Source organism: Lissotriton vulgaris, chromosome 8 (assembly GCF_964263255.1).
Source record: "Lissotriton vulgaris chromosome 8, aLisVul1.2, whole genome shotgun sequence".
Classification (NCBI taxonomy): Eukaryota; Metazoa; Chordata; class Amphibia; order Caudata; family Salamandridae; genus Lissotriton; species Lissotriton vulgaris.
In genome coordinates this window covers 226,886,638-226,899,196 of record NC_141696.1, presented here as the reverse complement: position 1 = coordinate 226,899,196, position 12,559 = coordinate 226,886,638, and the positions used below count along the sequence as shown (strand labels likewise).

Below are 12,559 nucleotides of genomic sequence, written 5' to 3'. Positions count from 1 at the left end.
AACCAGACTGTCACCCTTGCTATTCACACTCGTCCATCTCGTTCAGACTGGGTTTACACCCGCAAGCATACTGCTATGAATGTTAGGCAGCTGGCATGTCCTTAGTGAAAGTTCAAAGAAAAATGGTGGGGAAGGGTTTCAATGCCCTCCCCCACCACAGATGTCGTCACTCTGCTGGCCTCATTAAGTGCATCGCGATTGCTTTCACTTTCGCACACAACTCCCGGGTTTCTTTTGCATTTCTTCCCACACTGTTCTTCCTTTAATTCCGGCTTCTGTGTCAGCTCTTGTTTTCTCTTTCCTACCATTCCCCGTACTTCTCTTCACCTACTACTTCTCCCTCTCACCTTGCGTCTCTCACTCCTGGTTTCTCTCGTCCTATACTGTTGCTCTTCCCCGCTATTACCTCACTAAGGTAATAGGTGCGTCTGTCCATCTCGTTTTTCTCTCTCCTTTCCGTTGCTCTCCCGCTTGCTGTTTGTCCCCCCTTCTATTCATCTCTCCCTGTTCTCTCCTTTTTCTCCCCCCACTTCTGTTTCTCCGCCTTTCCCTCTACTCCACCCCTGTATTTTTCAGTTGCAGTTTTTATATGGCGGGAACTCATCCCAAAGGTACTGTAGCGCTTTACATAAACACCAGTCACATTACGCAAGGACACATTCATTTTGGTAGATAAGGGGAGATTAAGTGATTTGCACAGAATCACAGGATGTTGACCCCATGCCGAGACTCTGATCTGTTTCCGCAGTTCCAAAATCAACTCTTCTGGCCGTTACGTCACACCTTCACTCACCATTTCCCTTTTTGTCCCCGCCCCTCAGTCTGCTGTTTCCCTATCTTATGTAAATTCTATGACCTCTACTCCACTGCTGTTCCTGTCTTTCCTGTTACTGTAGTTTCCCTGCCGTCCCATCGCTCTGCGCTGCCTTGCTCGGCCGTTTCTCACACCCTCCTTTTGCTGATTCTCGACCCATCCTCTGTTGATTCGCCCTGTCCTGCTGTTGCTATTCCTTTAGCGACCCTCACTTGATCTGTGTCTCTTCTGCTGGTACCCTTTATTGTTCAATATATCCTTCACTCTTCCTCCATTTGTTGCCCCCACACTTTTCTCTTTCGGTCTCCTTTCTGTTTACATATCTCTGTCCTAATGACTCTCCCTGCTGTATTATTTCTCCTATTATTGTTTGGCTCTTCCCTCCCCTAGGAGTTCTCTGTCTGTTGTCTTCAATTTCCTGTAGTAGCTTATCCCCCCTCCTTGCTGTTGCTCTTTCCCATGCTGTTTTTTTCGGCCGGATGCTTTTCATCTTTCATCATTCCTCCCCACCCCTCCTTTAGTGCGGTTCCTCACCCCTCTTTACATACATACATACATATCCACACACCCTTGCCCAATACTCCTCTACTGTTCACCTACCTGTACTGTCAATCCATCACACTCTATCCCCCAGCCTCTGTTCGCTACATCCTCCTCTCTATTACTATTATCCACCCGTTCCTCTGTACAGCTAGCCTATCCATTGCTAAAGTCCATCTAACTCTCCCCACTGTCCACTCACCCCTCTTTGCATTCTCCAGATTTCACTTCTATCTAACCATCTCTATATGCTGTCCACCTACTCCTCTCGGTCTGTGCATCTACCCACTGTACATCCACATCATCCATTTCTACTGTCCACCCACCTCTGTCCATCCATTCCTCTCTTCTGCCCTCAGACCTCTCAACTTTCCACCCATATCTTTAAAACATCCACCAGTTTCTCTCTGGCATTCACCCATACCACTCAACTGCCCCAAACTTCTCTTCAAGTCTACCCATCTCTATGCTGTCCACCAATTCCTCTCTTGCAGCCACCCATACCATTTCACTGCCCCAAACCTCTGTTCAAGTCTACCTGTCTTTCTATGCTGTCCACCTATTCCTCTCTATTGTCCACTCACCCCTCTGTACGGTCACCCATACACTGCTAAAGCCCACCCAGCAGATTCTACCGTAGACACGTATATCTATTATCTACCCACTGTGAGAAAGTGCCATCTTTATTGCCTTGGTATGCCCCCACTTTTTTCTGAATTGCTGATGTGCTTTGACTGAGTGTGCCCTGGGCTCCTGCCAACCAGGTACCCAGGGCCTTTGTTCCTTCCCTAAAACTGTACTGAAACAAAACCCAATTGGCATCTATAGCCACCTGTCAGCCCCTAGTAGTTGGTACCCTAGGCACCCAGGGCATGGTGACCAGAGAAGACCCCTGAGGGCTGCAGCACTTATGATGCCACCCTCAGGGGCCCTGTACCATGACACCCACACACTGTCTTTGCAGGCTGAGTGCCTAGGTGCAGAACTAAAACCAGAGTCGGCATGGCACACATCCCTGTGTGCCATGCCCACAGAATACACTGCCCTGGCATACTTCAGTCACCTCTCTAGCTGGGTGCCCAATGCCAGAGGTGTGGGCACAGGTGCATGAGCCCTATGACCCTACAGTACCCAGGGCCATTCCTGGGCACTGTAAGTGCAGTGATGTCATTAAGAGTATATGGTGCTGGGAGGTTGGCATTACGAACTCCACAGCACCATAATGGCTACACTGACTACTGACCAGTTTGGTATCAAACTTCTCAGCACATTAAACCTGCACCGAGTGGCTGCAGAGGCTGCCAGACAACAGACATGTTGCTGGAACCCTGTGTAGGAGAGCCCCCGCTCTCCTGGGCTGCAACAATGCACATCCTGGGTGAGGTGCTAGGTCTCCTCCCCCAGGATGGGCAGTGGGAAGCTTCAAAGGCATGCCGACTGTGAACTTCTCCAGACCATTTGCTGTACCCAGCAACCAGCCCCCACCAGTCCTGCCCCCCACTCTGGCGGGGAGACTGGCGGGAAAAACTACGGCAGGAAGGGGTGGATGCCAGCCTGTGCCAACCCCACCCCTCAGGTGGAGGAGACTAGGTGAAGCACGACCGCGGGCATCTTGAAGATGGGGAGCCCTGCCCTATCACAGCTAGGCTCCCGCCCCCCTCCCACCGGAGAGGAGCAGGCTAGGGGTTGTACTCACCCCAGAGCAGGGACCCTGTCCTTGCCCTACCTGTAACGCCCCTAAATTCAGTATTTAGGGGCTCCCTGAACCTTCCTTCCTCAGATCCCGATACGAAAAGAAGAAAGAAGATCAAGAAGAAGAAGACCCACCGTGCAGCTGCTAACAGGACGACAACAACTGACTTGGCCCCAGCCCTACCGGCCTGTCGATCCTGGAACCTGTTCTTGCTTAATCCCGGCGACTCCTGCGGACAGAAACCTTGTGAGACCCAGAGGACCTGCCTGCCTTGACCCTCTTGAAGACTGGGACTCCCATCAGCAGAGGCTCTGCTGCAACAACCCACCTGGTGCCAACCAGGAAGCTCCGGACCAGCCCGCTCTGCACCCGCCGAGCTCGAGCCGGGCCCAACCGAACCAAGACCACGAGGACGTCCCCCGGCAACTGGGACCCGAAGTCCAGTGCTTAAAGACCCTCCTCGACGAACCATCAGACGCCTGCAGACTCCGAACCAGGGGCCACCCCAACCGCGACCAGCTGAGGGTAAGCTTTTTCCGACACCCATGCACCCGACGCCCTACCGCCCCCTCTGCCTCCCTTTGGGGTACCTACCTGTGCTCCAAGATCCCAACTTACCTCTCGAAGTGCTGGTCGCCCCTAGAGAGTCTCCGTCCCCGAGCCTGCAGCCTTTGTTCCTTTTTGACCTTTCCCATTGGATAACATTGAGCGCCCAACAGCTCAAGAGCACCCTGCACCCAGCCGCCCGAGTGCCGCTGGCTGTGCCACCTTTGTCCCTTCCTATTCCCCCCCCCTTGCCCTGAGCAAGCGACCAGGAGCCCAGCTTCCACCACTGCGTGGCCTGCTAGCCAGCAGCCACCAACCGAAGGCCCCTTCCCCTCATTGGATAACATTGGGCCTACCTACCTCTGCACCTGGCTGCCCCTGTGCCGCTGGGATTGAACTAACTGTACTTACCGAACCTGGGGGACCCCTGAGTCTATGCCTAGAACCTTAACTTCACCAAGCAAATACTCACCTGGAAACCGGTAACTCACTTACCTGCCGTTGGATAACATTGACCAATTTTGACTCGAATATTTTTTAAGTGTGAAGTTTTGAAAACTGAAAATATTCATATAAAATCAGCGGAATTCCAAAGTACTCACCTGTGATCAGGGGAGAAGCAAGTACTGTACCTTTCCGCCCAGTACTGAACAGCAAAAGTAATCCTTACCGGGTTTACTAGTAATCTGTATTTTCTCCATAGGAACCCATTGTCTGCTTTTCGATGAAATTTCTTCTAAGTGTCTACTTTTGAAAACTTGAAATATTCTTTAAAAATCACACGAAATACTGAAACGCAATTACCTACCTGTTTTGAGTTAAGACCCCAGTGCTGGCCCGAGGAGACCAGTGCTGTGTTACAAAAGTAACTATCGTACTTTACCTGCAACCGGAATTTTCTCCCATTGAATAAAATTGTCAGATTGTCATTTATTTATTTATTTATTTATTCAAAGTTTTATATAGCGCGAACAGGATCCTTACAGATATCAGAGCGCTTCACAAAGACAGGGAGGGGCAATAGGAGTAAACAGAGATAATGGGAACAGTATAATAGTCAGTGACATGGTAATAACATGGATGATAGAAACAAACATAAAACCAATCCATATATGATCAGGTAAATAACATGGTAACATGGTAATAACATGGTAATAACATGGTAAGTAACATGGTAATAACATGGATGATAAAAACAAACATAAAACCAATCCATATATGATAGGGTAAGGGAGTAGTATAGAGCAGCACAGGTCACTGATCCGACTACAATGGCGTACAGGTGGATCAGTGAACCAACGTGTATCATATCTTGGTCGGTAGTAAGAGAGTAGCGTAATAGTGCACCCAACAAGTCAAGTATAGTGCCAGGGGATATGCAGAGCAGCGGTACAAGCAATGCAGAGTCTCTGACCCAACATCTGTAGCGATCAGGAGATCTTGGCCAGAAGCATTGTTTTCACCTCTTTCTTGAAGAGTGCAGTGGAGGTGATTAGCCTTGTTTCAGGAGGGAGCGCATTCCAGATCCTGGGTGCCATTCCAGAGAAGGAGCGTTTGTAAGTTTTCGCTTTCCGAAATCTACGAGGTTTCAGGAGTAGATTTTTAGCACTCCTATTGGATCTCGAACCTCCTGATATAGACAGCTTTTGAGCGAGGTAGTTGGGTGCCTTGTGGTGCACGGCCGCGTGTGTCATAGTTGCAATTTTTAGCTGTATTCTGGCTTCAAAAGGCAGCCATTTTAGAGACTTTAGGTCTGGGGATATGTGCGAGTGCTTTCTAGAGCCAGTAATGAGTCTCGCGGCAGCGTTCAGGGAGGCTCTTAAGGGTGCTGTTGTGGATTGTGGGAGACCGCTGAGGGTCGCAATTCCGTAGTCTATTCGAGGGATGACTAGAGCTTGTACAGCAGTTTGGAAGTCTTTGGCCGGGAGGAAGGGTTTAATTTTCCTCAGCGTGTTAATTTGGAAATTAGCTGCTTTTGTGGCTTTGCTGACGTGCTGCTGCATGTCGAGCTTGGCGTCGAGTGTGATGCCTAGGGATTTCGCCGAGTCCACGATGGTAGGTTGGACATTGAGTGCTGTTAGGTTGTTGAGCCAGGTTTGGGTGGTGGAGATTTTCGCCGGAGGTGAGATGAGTAGGAACTCAGTTTTTAGAGCATTCAGTTTGAGGTGATTATCGGCCAGCCAGGATTGGGTGTTAATAAGCGTGGAATTCAGCTGTTTGATATCTTCCGGGGACTGTAACTTTAGGTAGAGTTGTGTGTCATCAGCGTACATATGGAATTGAACATTGGATGCTTGAAGCAAGGTGGCGAGGGGTTCCATAACGAGGTTGAACAGTGTAGGAGAGAGGGTGGATCCTTGTGGAACCCCTAGATCTGCAGGCACAGGTGTAGATAGTACATTGTCGATCTTGAACCTCTGAGACCGGTTGTGAAGGAAAGACGAAAACCATTTGAGAACAGTTCCCGATAGCCCCATCCTAGTACTTCGCAGCTCCAACAAGTTCTCATGTTTGACCGTGTCAAATGCTGACGAGAGATCAAGAAGGATGAGGAGGCAGGACTCATTACGATCCAGAATTTGGAGGGCGTCATCAATTATGTGTGTCATAGCTGTTTCCGTGCTATGTTTCGCTCTGAAACCTGATTGATGAGGGTTGAGGAGGTCAAATTGATCAATGTGTTTTGTTAGTTGGAGTTGGACACATTTCTCCAACAGTTTGGCCAGGGTGGGGATATTGGTGATGGGCCGATAATTGTTTAGGTCAGACGGATCAGCTGTAGGTTTCTTGAGTATAGGCGTGACTTGCCCCACCTTAAGGGAGTCTGGAATGTGTCCTTGTTGCAAAGAGCTGTTAATGATCTTGGTCCAGAGAGGGAGGAGCAAGGGGATAAAGTCTTTTACAGCATTAGCAGGTAGAGGGTCTGTGAGGTGATTAGAGGGCTTCAAAGTGCAGAGCAGTTTGTGTATAGCTTCTTCCGAGTAGGTGTCGAAGTACTGCCAGGATGCCTTGTTTTTAGGTTGAGTGTCAGCCATTCTGGTGTAGTTGGAGTATCGATTTACATCCATGATGAGGTCATTTCTTATGTTGTCAGTCTTATGTTTAAAGAAAGCAGAGAAGGCTTCACAGTGTGGAGTGTCATTTGTTGTGCTATTTGATTGTGTGGGTTGTGCCTTTGTTTGGGTCTTGATTAGCTCGAACAGTTTTCTTGGCCTATTCTTCGCTTGGTCCAACTGGCGGCTGAAGAAGTCCGACTTTGTGCGCTTTATTTTCCTAAAGTAGGCATTTCTCTTGTTCTTGAGCTTTTTGAGATGCAGTGCTGAAGGGTCCGATCTCCAGGTGCGCTCTGCCATTCGCATATTACGCCTTTCGTCATTGAGACTGTCATCATACCAGGGGTTAGAAATTTTGGTGGAGACTCTTCAGTTGCAGAGGGGCGACTTCATTGACTATTGTATTCATAGAGTCAAGGTAGTGGTCAGTCAGTGATTGAACATCTGAGGCACCTGAAGGGGGAAGGAGGAGGTTGCCGATGTGGGGAGGTAGGGTGGAGGGGTTAAGATTCTTCAAATCCCTTTTCCATGTTTTGGATTTGATTGGTTGAGTAGGGTTAGGTTTAACTTTTTCGTTGATAAAGAAGGTGATAATGCGGTGATCTGACCAATCGCAGGGTAGAATCGCTTCCAGTTGAATAGCGTTCTCTTTGGCAATGATGAGATCGAGTATCGCGCCTCTGTCGTGTGTTGGTTTATCGCATAATTGGGTGAGGTCAAGCGCATTGAGGAAAGTTTTTAGACTATTCACTGAAGTGTCTTTCTGATCGTTCCAGTGGAGATTGAAGTCACCCAGGTAGACTTGAGTGGTCTGCCGACCGGCGTTGGAAGTGATCAGGTCCATGACTTGTTGGGTGAATATGAGATTGTCACCAGGCGGGTGATAAATGAGATGTAGAGTACATACTTGTTTGCCCTCACTGATGATGTCTAGGCAGAGGAGTTCACAGGAGGAGAGGGAGGGTGAGGTGACTTGAGTAACGGAGAGGTTGCTCTTAACAATGCATGCAATTCCCCCGCCCGTCTTGCCAGGAGACCTGTCCAGCCTAATGATGTGATAGTTGGGGGGGACTAGTATGTCCATAATCGGGGTAGAGGCTTCAGTGAGCCACGTTTCCGTTAGAAAGGCTAGGTCTAGCTCCCTATTTGAGACAAGATCCGCGATGTCGGAGGAATGTCTCTGGGCCGATCTGCAGTTTAGTAGGATGCATTTGAGTTTGGGAGAGAGAAGGGTGGTCGAGCTTTCTAGTGTGAGGGGAACTTTCCTGAGGTTGTTAGGGACGGAGCCTCTGTTGTTGAGTGTTGGGAGCCTCAGAGCGTTTGTGGGAATTGTGGGTATGGGGATGTGCGAATTGGAAAAACCTTTTACCGGACCTGGGCCATAAGAGCGTAGGAGAGAGCAAAGGTCGAGGTCCGACAAGGGGCTGAGAACACGACGGGGGCGGTGGGAGTTATTGCGAACGGGGATAGTGGACCATTGCTGGTGTCGTCGGGGGCGAGTGTATGTAGGAAGGGTGCGTCGTTTGTAGGGTAATGGGATGGTGGGAGGTAGACTGGGCTGTGAGGAGAGAAGGTCTTTGATTGCGTGGATGTCTTTTTTGATTTGTAAAATTTCCTCCTTGACTTGTTGGAGTGTGGATAAGGTCAAGTCAGGAGGGTTGATGAGGTGTTCCGCGGTGCTAATGGGTGGGATGGTATTCAGGTGTGGACGTGTTTGTGGGCGAGGGGTGTGAGTGGTGAAGGTGAGGCAGGCGGAGGGTGGGAAGCATAGATAGTGACTTCAGTGGGAGACGGTACAGGTGAGTAGAAGAGTGAGTGAAGGTTGAAGACAGTGGGGGAGACAGGAGGGTAGTGAGGGCTAAGAATAGGAGGTGGGAGAGAGGGGGGTGATAGGGTAAGTGAGGAGGTATGTTCTGTATCTTGTGTTGGGAGGGGGATGACGTTATGAGTGGGAGTGGGGAGGGAGCGGGGAAGGGAGAGGTGTCTGCCGTGGGGGGGATGGGGTGGTTGGGTGGATAAACTCCGAGTGATGGTGTGTGCAGATGTAGGCGTGTTGTGGGTGGGAGTTGTTGTGTCGGGTGTGAGAGACACGTGGGTGGGAGTGGAGAGAGAGATGGGGAGGGAGAGGTGTCTGTCGAGGGGGAGATGGGAGGGGGTGGATAAACTTTGGGCGGTGGCTTGTTCAAATGGTGGAGTGTTGTGGGTGGGGGATGGTCTGTCCGAAGGGAGAGGGATGGAGGGGGTGTGTGTGGGGATAAGAAGTGTCATGTTGGAGGGGCTACTAGTATGTGCGGTGGGGATATTCGTGACTGTCCTTGGGGAGTGGCGTGCGTTAACAGCAGGAAAATTGAAAATTTCTTAGTGTGAACTTTTAAAACAGCTTTATATTCATGAACATTCACTACAGTAACTAAATCGTTTTTGCTAATCTGGTTTCAGCTTAGACCCCAGGACTGAATCTAGGATCTAGTCCTGGAACCTAGAAGTAATCTATATAGTAATCAACGGTACTTACATGTGGAAAACTCATTGAGCTCAATGCTATAGAGTGTTTTAGGATTGTGTTGCTTACTGTCAATACTGTATTAATTGTGTGCACAAACTTTATTGCTCCTTTGCAAAGTAATTATATGAGAGAACTCATAACAAGATAAGTATATTTTTATAACTGTTGGTTCTAAAAATAAAACACCTATATCTGTGGATATAAAAACAATTGGCCTGGAGTTCAGTCCTTGAGTGTGTGAAACCTTTTGCTGACAGTGTGTACAACAAATGCTTTACACTGTCCTCTGGTACTGCATTACTGCTCGACCAAGCTACCACTTTGGAGAGTAAGGTCAGTTCTGACTTTAACCTCTGTTATACCTCTGGGATTGGTGGAATATATACACACTGTACTTCATTCTAGTCCAGTATATATAGAGCCACTTTCTCACACCCTCACATCTCTTATCTCCTTTGAGGTACCTGCCTCTTTCTACCCTTTTGCTGCCTTTCTCGTTTGCTCCTCCAACCCTCTCCCCTTCGCTGTGCTTACTTATTGTATTCCGTTGTGCCTACCTCCTCCGCTCATTCGTACTTTGTGTCTCCCTATTACTTTCTTAACTTGTGTCCACCTCTTTTATCTCTTGCGTTTTTTCATCCCCCTTCATTGGTTCTCACTCTATTCCATTCACAATATCAATCTACTTCGCTGCTTCACTTCACTATGCATCATTCTCCCCTCCTGCATTTTTTCTGTCTCTCTCTTTCTGTCTGCCTCTACGCTCGATTGCCTTTCTTCTCTCTGCCAATAGGTCTCGCGTTTGGGACCTTATAAGTGTTTAGCCATGCAACAATGAAAGGATGCAGGAAGAATATTGTGCTGCATAACAAAATACTTATAAGGCCCCAAAGGCGAGACCTATACGCTATGCCAATGCTTGTTAAGAAATTTTTGTAGTTTTAAAAAGTCGAAAAACTTTTTGGGAGAAAAAGTGTCAATGTTATCCTACGAGGAAAAATTAGTTTTGCAGCGTGAATCTTTCTGTATTCACTATGCTGTGCATTATTCCGCCATCTAGTGGTTGGGTCCGGAATTGTAGTCTTTTCTCTTTTTTTCTGTAGCCCAGTGGGCATTGCCTTTGAAGCTTCTCCCTGCCCATCCTGGGGGAGGAGACCTAGCACCTCGCCCAGGATGTGCATTGTTGCAGGCCCAGGAGAGCGGGGGGCTCTCCACCCAGGGGTCCAGCAACATGTCTGCTGTGTGGCAGCCTCTGCAGCCACTCAGCAAAGACGTGGATTGCAGGTTAGGTTTTCAGGGGGATTTTACATTAAATCCTACACTGGCATCAGTGCAGGTTTAATGTGCAGAGAAGTTTGGTACCAAACTTGTCAGTCTTCAGTGTAGCCATTATGGTGCTGTGGAATTCGTAATGACAACCTCCCAGCACCATATACTCAAAATGGCATCAATGCAGTTGCAGTGCCCAGGAATGGCCCTGGGTACTGTAGGGGAACACAGCTCATGCACCTGTGCCCACATCTCTGGCATAGGGCACCCAGCTAGAGGGGTGACTGAAGTATGCCATGGCAGTGGGTTCTGTGAGCATGGCACACAGGGATGTGTGCCATGTCGCCTCTTTGTTTAGTTCTGTACTTAGACACTCAGCCTGCAAAGCCACCGTGTGGGTGTCAGGGCGCAGGGCCCCTGAGGGTGGCACAATAAGTGCTGCAGTCCTCAGGGGTCTTCTTTGGTCACCATGCCCTGGGTTCCTCAGGTACCATTTACTAGGGGCGGATAGCTGGCCAGAGATGCCAATCGGGTTTTAGCTTCAACACAGTTTCAGGGAAGGAACACAGGCCCTGGGTACCTGGTTGGCAGGAACCCAGGGCACACTCAGTCAAAGCACATCAGCAGTTCAGAAAAAAGTGGGGGCATACCAATGCAATAAAGATGGCACTTTCTCACAGTGCCTATCCCCGCTTGCAGACGCTCGAACTGCCCCAGGGCTAGCTGAATGGTGCTACACAAAATGGGAGTCTAGAGGGAAAGACAAACCGAACTAGGACGCCCTCCACTCAGAAAGCTAGTCAACAACAACAGTCCTAGTTCTCATGGCAATTTTCCATTGTAACCTTGTAAGACATCTCTGGCCCACGTGCCAAGTCCAAAGGGGTTTCTTTAATCTTAAGAAAAATCCTGAGATGCTTCAATATTGCCTTTTAAAACAACAACCTCCCTGATTGAAACAAACAGGACAGCACAAACAAAAAATGTGTGAAGAAGCGAGATGGCACCTCACGGGCGCACCACCAATGGGGCCCCTGATTGGTACTCACCAGGATGGCCCTGTTCTCATCATCGGTGCCATCAAGCTAAAACCAAAAAAAACAAAAAAAACCGTGTCTCGAACCTCAAAAGTAAAAAGACAGTGAATGGTGCAGTGGACACAACTTATATGTGACAAAACTAACAACATTTAACATATAAATCACTGTGCAACTGGGACCATAAACTTTACTTTCATTCCCTTCTCTGTTGCAAACCAATGAACACACATATACTAAAAAGGAAGAGAGTAAATACTACCTATCGATTTACTCTCTACTCACAGCCAACATGTTTCATTGCCTTGGTTTCTATCAGGCAATTTCTTCAGGGCAAAATATTTTGGATGCCACTGCAAGAGACACTGAGGCTTAGGTGCCTGCTTATAGTTTTGCCTCTAGCTCGAGGGTTGAGAGGACGCCTACCGCTACTGCTCTACCGTTACTCTCTCGAACGGGGAGTCAGGACCATGCTCACCTAAGGGGGCTGGATTCCGTTTTTATTTTTCCTTCATCACTGGTATGAGAGGCAAAACTATAAGCAGGCACCTAAGCCTCAGTGTCTCTTGCAGTGGCATCCAAAATATTTTGCCCTGAAGAAATTGCCTGATAGAAACCAAGGCAATGAAACATGTTGGCTGTGAGTAGAGAGTAAATCGATAGGTAGTATTTACTCTCTTCCTTTTTAGTATATGTGTGTTCATTGGTTTGCAACAGAGAAGGGAATGAAAGTAAAGTTTATGGTCCCAGTTGCACAGTGATTTATATGTTAAATGTTGTTAGTTTTGTCACATATAAGTTGTGTCCACTGCACCATTCACTGTCTTTTTACTTTTGAGGTTCGAGACACGGTTTTTTTTGTTTTTTTTGGTTTTAGCTTGATGGCACCGATGATGAGAACAGGGCCATCCTGGTGAGTACCAATCAGGGGCCCCATTGGTGGTGCGCCCGTGAGGTGCCATCTCGCTTCTTCACACATTTTTTGTTTGTGCTGTCCTGTTTGTTTCAATCAGAGAGGTTGTTGTTTTAAAAGGCAATATTGAAGCATCTCAGGATTTTTCTTAAGATTAAAGAAACCCCTTTGGACTTGGCACGTGGGCC

At 48.3% G+C, this 12,559-nt stretch overlaps 1 protein-coding gene across 1 annotated transcript in view; it reads right to left on the bottom strand.

The window, feature by feature from the left end:
* SCAF4 (SR-related CTD associated factor 4) overlaps positions 1–12,559 on the bottom strand; it is a 915,362-nt gene that overhangs the window by 718,977 nt on the left and 183,826 nt on the right. The window lies entirely within an intron of this gene.